At 47.5% G+C, this 7192-nt stretch overlaps 1 protein-coding gene across 1 annotated transcript in view; it reads right to left on the bottom strand.

Annotated features, from left to right (window-relative positions):
* The window catches only part of WWC3 (WWC family member 3), a 108591-nt gene that overhangs the window by 58540 nt on the left and 42859 nt on the right, over positions 1-7192 (bottom strand). The window lies entirely within an intron of this gene.

Here is a 7192-nt window from a genome sequence, read left to right as displayed (position 1 = left end):
GGGGAGGCCCACTCCACGGATGAAGGACTGTTCTGTGACACGGGAGTGGGTCTTTTCTGTCACTTACAGCTGAAACCATCCCAAATGATAAAACAGGTTTTCCGTATGAGGCTAGAATTCGTGTCAGCTTTGCTACAGTCTCTAAAATTTAAAAATTCCAGGACTAGGACGAGGGAAAAGGCAACTCAAGTACCTAACACAGTGATAAAACAGAGTTTACCTTCAAATACGAAGGAGCGTCGTGAACACCGGCATAACTTCTAATAATGTGATTCAGCTTACAAAGACAAATCCTTAGTGCCTCACATCTGCCGGTAAGTCTAACGGAACCCCTTTCTGGACAGTCCGAGGAACACCTCAGGACGCCAGGCTCCATTTTTCACGGCGTGCACTCCACGACATTTAAAAAAAAGTATGCCTCTTGTTAAGACACGTCTCCAGCCTCAGGGTTTATGATAAAGACCCAACTTTCGCCTTGGAAACTTTCTTCTCTCTTGAAGACCTGAGTGGCCACAGCGATTAAACAGCCCACTCAGGCGTACAGTAGTGACGCGAGACCGAGATTACAGTCTAGCTGGACCACAGCAACGCCAACTCTCGCAGCTTGCTAGTGGAGGGTGCCTTTCACATTAATCGCATCTGTTCTTGGAAAATCTTTGTGAGAGACAACGATTACGTCACCCCACTTGAACAAAGACGAAGTCTGCAGTGACTTGATCTACATCAGTCAAAAAGGGACCAGGGTCTGAAACTTGGGCTCCTGTGGGCCAGCTGCCCAAGATTCTTTCATCAGATTAGCTTTTCCAACAAGGGAAGGAATGGACCCCGGGCTGCCCAGTGCCCACTGCCCAATAGGTGAGCGGGGGCTGTGCACTAAGCACTCATGACGCGGCAGACCCCAGGACTTAGTTTGGATTTTGATTTTACGGGGCATCGAAAAGGGAAAACACGTCTGCTCATGTGTCCGTCTGTGCCTCCCCGTTTCTCTGTTACACACAGGCCTCCGCTGTGCTGTGGGAACCTAAGGTCACCCTGGGGGTGGGGGGAGGTGACATGTTCTGGAAGGCCATAGTCCTTCTCCAAAGACGTCCTCTGGGCAGACTGCCCCTTGGGACCAGGTGTGCCCCTCCAGGCATCGGCACTACCAGGAGTTGCTCAAGGAAGCCAGAAGAACCCTGGCAGACGGGATGGCAAGCCCCGACAGTTCCCATGCTGACAGGTACTCATTACCAGAGCAGGGACAAAGGCGCGCAAGTAACCCAGGCCAACGGAGGAGGGCATGACATTTGTTTTTACAGGCGCCATGAGCAAAGGAACAAAGAGTATCAAACAAGCCTGCTCAGAGGTAACCTACAGAGGTAACAGAAGACGCCACCAAACTCAGACAGAGAGTTCTCTCTCGGGAACGTCCTCCGGGACGGACCAGGGGATTACCTCTCGACAGACGTACACTCCGCAACTGCCTTTAAGATTGAGTCTCGCCAACTAATACCCGTGAAAAATGCTGTGTGATCCATTTTTCCCGGGCCAGCTCCAACACGCTTACACAGGGGAAAACAAAAGGCGGAACGGACAGACCGTGGCCACTGTATCAGCCTCGGCGGTAGAGGAGAACCCCTCTGCGGGATGAAGCCTTTGTGGGATGGGCCTAAGGCCTCTGAAAGAATGCTGGCAAAACTGATAACCTAGAAGGTCGAGCGTCACCACCACCTAACCCAGGAATTCAGGGTGGCTCAGCACTTTCCCACGGGAGATTAAGCCACCTCTCCCAGCCACCCACAGATACATTTGGTGCAGACTTCTGGTAGCTCCTAAGCCGGGGTCACAAAGCCCTATTCCTGCCGCTGGAAGAGACCATCATAGCCAGTCTAGACCCGTGGATCCTCAACTCTGGGACTCACCTGGGAAGCTTTACCAAAAAATGTCTGGCCCCACCTGGGGCCAATTAGATCAAAATCTCTGCGAGTGGCGCCTGGGCAGCAGTTTTTAAAAGCCCCTCAGGAGATTATACCCTGTAGCCAGGGTTCAGAACTACTGATTTAGACCAGGGGTTGGGAAACTTCTGCTGCAAAGGGCCAGACTGTAAATATTTTCGGCTTTGTGGACCAAACAGTCTCTGTCTCAATTCCTCAACCCTGCCACTGTAGCTTCTATAGACAACAGGGAAGCGAGTGGGTGTGGCTGCGTTCCAATAAAACTTTATTTATAAAGAGCCAGAGTGGACAGGATTCAGCCCAGAAACCATGCATAATTTGCTGACCCGCGGTTTAGACCGTAATTTCTCCCACGCAAGAATTCCTTCCGGAAGATCCTGCAAATGGTCATAATACTTCGGCTGAATGCATCTGGAAGCTCAAGCTTCTCAGGAAGACTGAAAGATTAACTCTAGCATAAAAGCGTCTGCAATAACAAATGTACTCAGTGGAAAAGGCAAAGAGAAGAACGCATAAGGACGAAGAAGTAGGGTAAATCAAGACAGAACTATCTTCTTCCTCTAAATGAGGAATCGATTCACCCTTCACCCAGAGAGAATGATGCTCACTGCATGAAATAAATGCATGGAATCAGAGACAAGTCTTAAAACAAGTCTGAAAACAGAAAAAGACCTCCCTCTTTCCACCTCTACATGTGAGCAATGTTAACAGTTTAATGTAACTCCTCCTGGCTCTTCTTTCGCCTTTGTGGTGGCGGATACCACACATAATGAGAAGTGTACAAAACAATGAATTAATGCAAAGCAAATACAAACGTAACCCATCAGGTCGAAAAATACAAAGGCCTTTAATTCTTGGGTAGCGTTTGCTGTTTTCAGTTTTCATAGTTATAATGAAGAAGTTCCTTCACTACAAAGATTTGGATGAAACTCCTTTACCAGCAAAAGAAAACAACACGTGAAGAAAGTAGGAGAGGGGCACCTGGAGAGCTCAGTCGGTTGAGCGTCCGACTTCGGCTCAGGTCATGATCTCTCGGTTCATGGGTTCGAGCCCCACATCGGGCTCTGTGCTGACGGCTAGCTCAGAGCCTGGAGCCTGTTTCAGATTCTGTGTCTCCCTCTCTCTCTGACTCTCCCCTGCTCATGCTGTCTCTCTCAGAAATAAATAAAACATTAAAAAAAAGAAGAAAGTAGGAGAAAATGACAAAATGGAACTATGGGAGAGCACCGGCGTGTCGCAGAGAGAACATGTCCAGTGCAGAACAGCTCCATCCCTGCATCCTACAAACAAAATAGGCCTGCGTACCAGGCAGCTCCCAGAAATAGAGTACGGTTTTCAGCCTCATGGGGACATGCCCGGCAAGCATTTGCATTTGCTTTGCTCAGGGACCAAAAAAAAGGTCAAGGCTTCGATATTCTTAGATACCAGATGGCCCAATATTGACACAAAGTCTTTTCTCTCCAGTGAATGGAGTTTTATTCTGGTGATTTCCACAACTCAGGGAGAAATCTGTGAAGGGGTGGGAGAAATGCACATCACTTCCTCCCGCCCACCCCCGCCGGCTCCAATGTTAAAAATGGCCATTTTAGGGGCACCTAGGGGGCTCAGTCAGTTGAGTGTCCGACTCTTGATTTCAGCTCTGGTCATGATCTCATGCTTCGTGAGCTCGAGCCCCATGCTGGGCTCTGCTGACAGCATGGAGCCTGCTTGGGATTCTCTCTCTCCTTCTCTCTCCGGCCCTCCCCTGCTTGTGTTCTCTCTTTCTCTCTCTCTCGAGAATAAAGAAATAAACATTTAAGAAAACGGCTGTTTTAGTTCATTCCTCTGTTCGCCATCACTGCCTAATTTTTCCTGACAATCAGCCATTAGATTAGATGATCAGCAATTAGATCATGGTGTATCTGGGATATACCAATACCAGGTACTAAGTAAGTATCTGTTGGAAACTAGATGAATAGTTGAGTAATCCCACCATGGGCCACAAGAAAGCCAAGGAGTAGAAAGTGCTCTGCCTCCCACCCGCCCCTCTTAGTGTTGCAGCCTTGCCAGAGGACTGGTCAATTTGTAATCGGTCTTCATTTCCAGAGAAGTTGAACAACAGGAGGGCAAAGTGTTTCAAAAGCACAATTAGCTCCTCTGCACTGCCTCTTCCATGTCCAGGAAACAGTACAGGGCACTGAAGGCTGCGTACACAAACAGACCTGGGTTCAGATCCCAGTTCTGCCATTTACTGGGCGTGTGACCTTGAAGAAGTAACCTCGCCTCCCCAGTACCGCTTCTCGCGTGTACAACAAAGAGAGCATCGTGTACTTCATACTGTTGCAATTGTAACGATGCAGAGGAAACTCTAGCTCACTGAATACCAGTTCATTTCACTTCAAGTCATGGCCAATGAAGGAAGTAATGGGAAATGGGTCCAAATGGTATCCTGTTCCCAGTACCAGAGCAAGGGGACGCCTCCCTGCTTCAGAGGACTAGCAATCCGGGCTGTGAGAGACCGGTGTGGTCTGAGAGAATTCACATGAGTCACCTAACAGAGTTTTCACTGTCATAACTGGTAGTTCAGGTTAAATGGCAAGTTAAAAGAGCTCAGTCAAAACCCCAGGAACAGCAGCGACCTGGTAAAGCACCTGGATTAAGTCCATTACAATTCCATTTGGGGTCTTATCCCAGATGAGTCAACAAGCCCCAGCCAAATCCACTGGTACCTCTAGCCCTCCAGGAAAACAGGCAGGCCCAATCTGGCCCCGGGGCCACTTACACAAGTGGATGCAGAGACTGTGTCTACACAGAGACTTCTAGCAGGTCAGGATGCTGATGAGCACGGTAAGAGTCTCAGATAAGCACTATAGAGTCATCTGCTTCCTCTACTGAAGGTCTCTCCACGCACCACTCAGGACAGCACCTTGAGTATCTCTTTTTTACCGGGCATTAGGAAAATTCTATGGGGCACAGGAAAGAATATAACTGAGTGCAATCTCCTACATGCCCAAATGTCAAAGCCCACGGAAATACAAAACCTGACGGTGAGGGATGTCCCAGCATTAAAGGGCTATGGGTTCTAAATGCTCTTAATCTATGGGCTCAGCTTTGGCCCGGGATTCCTCCTCCCTCGCCTCCCCCAGGGCTGGGTGTGGAATCCAACAGGATGCTCTAAGGTCCTCCTCGACTGCATCCTCACGCGCTCAGGTCCAGAGCCCCCATGTTCATCGCGACTGAAGTCTCGGCTGCACTGGCCGCAGGCAATATGTAAGAAATGTCTTTCCTTGCTGCCATTTTTCTTTCCAATCGCTGGAACAAAGTTCCTGCCAAATTGTCTTTTCTGTCTTTCCCCCCATTCCATTCGTGGAAGAAAAATCAACCGGAGGGCCTTTGGAGACCTAACCAAACCCAACCATGGAAGAGATGGGGTCCCTAAAGGCTACTGGGAAGAAACATTCCATTAGGGTGAATCATATGAAACTGCCTATAGTCAGCCCTTTTTAAGCTACAAAAAGAACAATTTTATATGGTTCAACGTAGCTTCTGCCGAGTAACTTTTGAAAAGGCTTACAATCGCTGACCATATACTCTCAGGAACAGTTCCAAGCCACCGGTGCAGCGAGGTGTGACCTCGACGTACCAACACCATGGGCTTCTAATCCTATGAGAGACCCTCTGCTGGCCCACAGAAGTCAGCTCAATAGATATCAAAAGCCTGAGATCTTACATAGTGTAGTTTCTGACCACAGTGGAATTACGCTAGAAATCAGCAACATAACACCTTTAGGAAGTCCCAACAACTTGCTTTTAGAGAACCCACGGGTCAAAAAGGAAAACGGCTATTCTGGATTGACTGAAAACGAAAGCGCCGACACTTGCAGCGTGCAGTTGAAGTCGCACTTAAAGAAGAATTCATACCTTTAATCAGGTCAGGTGAGAAAATAAGAAAGGTCTAAAATCAGTGATCTACACTTCTACTTTAGGAAGCTAGAAAAGGAAGAACAGAGTTAAAGCCAAACTAAGAAGGAAGAAAATAATAAAGAGGAGAAATCGATAAAACAGAAAGTGGATAAGAAATAGGAGGGGAAAAAGCCAATTCGTTGTAAAGGCAAATACAGTCAATGAAAGTTTAGCTGCACTGACTGAGAAAAAAAAGAAGACACAAATTATTAACATTAGGAATGATAGACCAGACACCACCTAGGAGTGTCGAGATATGAAATGAATCGTAAGGGAATTCTACAAACTTTATAAACTTGACACCTTGGCTGGACAGTCAGCAAATCTCCCTGCCGGCCAAATCGAACTTGTTACCTGCGTTTACACTTTATCAGAACAACCCCCACACATTCGTTTATGTATTATCTCATTTATGTATTATGTATTCTGTATTATCTCGTTTATGTATTATTATGTACTCGTTTATGTATTATCCCCTGTCGCACTGTAGCGACACGGCTGCATAGTTGCAGCTGAGACCCTATGGCCCACAAAGCCTAAAATATTTACCGTCTAACCTTTGGTAGAAAAGTTTGCTGACTTTCGGACTAGATGAAATAGACAAAATCCTTGAGCCACATAAATACTAAAACGGATTCACAAAGAAAACAGAACATCTGAATAACCTCTCATCTATAAAAGATATTGAACTTATAGTTACAAACATTCCCACAAAGAAGACCTCAAGATCCAGCTGGCTTTTTCTGGTGAATTCTGTCAAATACCAATTCCACACAAACTCCTTCCAGAAAGAGAGGAGGAGGGAACGCTTTTCAATTCATCCTGTGAGGCCCGATACCAAAATCAGAGAAAAACATTGTAAGAAAAGAAACTACGGAGATAGAAAACCAGCCTCACTGTGTTCTTTTTTTATTTATTTTTTTTTTATTTCTAGGAGAGAGAGAGAGAGACAGCGTGAGCAGGGGAGGGTCAGAGAGAGAGGGCGACACAGACTCTGAAGTAGGCTCCAGGCTCTGAGCTGGCAGTCAGCACAGAGCCCGACGCGGGGCTCGAACCCACAAACCGCGAGATCATGACCTAAGCGAAAGTCGGACGCTTAACCGACTAAGCCACCCAGGCGCCCCTCACTGCGTTCTGAAGAACAGTTAAAACAAAAACCAAAAACCCAAACAACCTGGCAGATACCAGTATCTGAAGAGCAAGAGGGAAGACAAGCTGGAAACAACATGGCCTTACACCTGGGTCCTGACCTTCCCTTGGGACACGTGAGGGCAGGGCTGTCTTCAGCTCCTGTGGCCGAGGGGAACCCCTGCCCC

Source organism: Crocuta crocuta, unplaced genomic scaffold, assembly GCF_008692635.1.
Source record: "Crocuta crocuta isolate KB4526 unplaced genomic scaffold, BGI_CrCroc_1.0 scaffold224, whole genome shotgun sequence".
Taxonomy (NCBI): domain Eukaryota; kingdom Metazoa; phylum Chordata; class Mammalia; order Carnivora; family Hyaenidae; genus Crocuta; species Crocuta crocuta.
The sequence above is the reverse complement of the archived record's forward strand: the minus strand, read 5'-3'. Positions and strand labels throughout refer to the sequence as shown.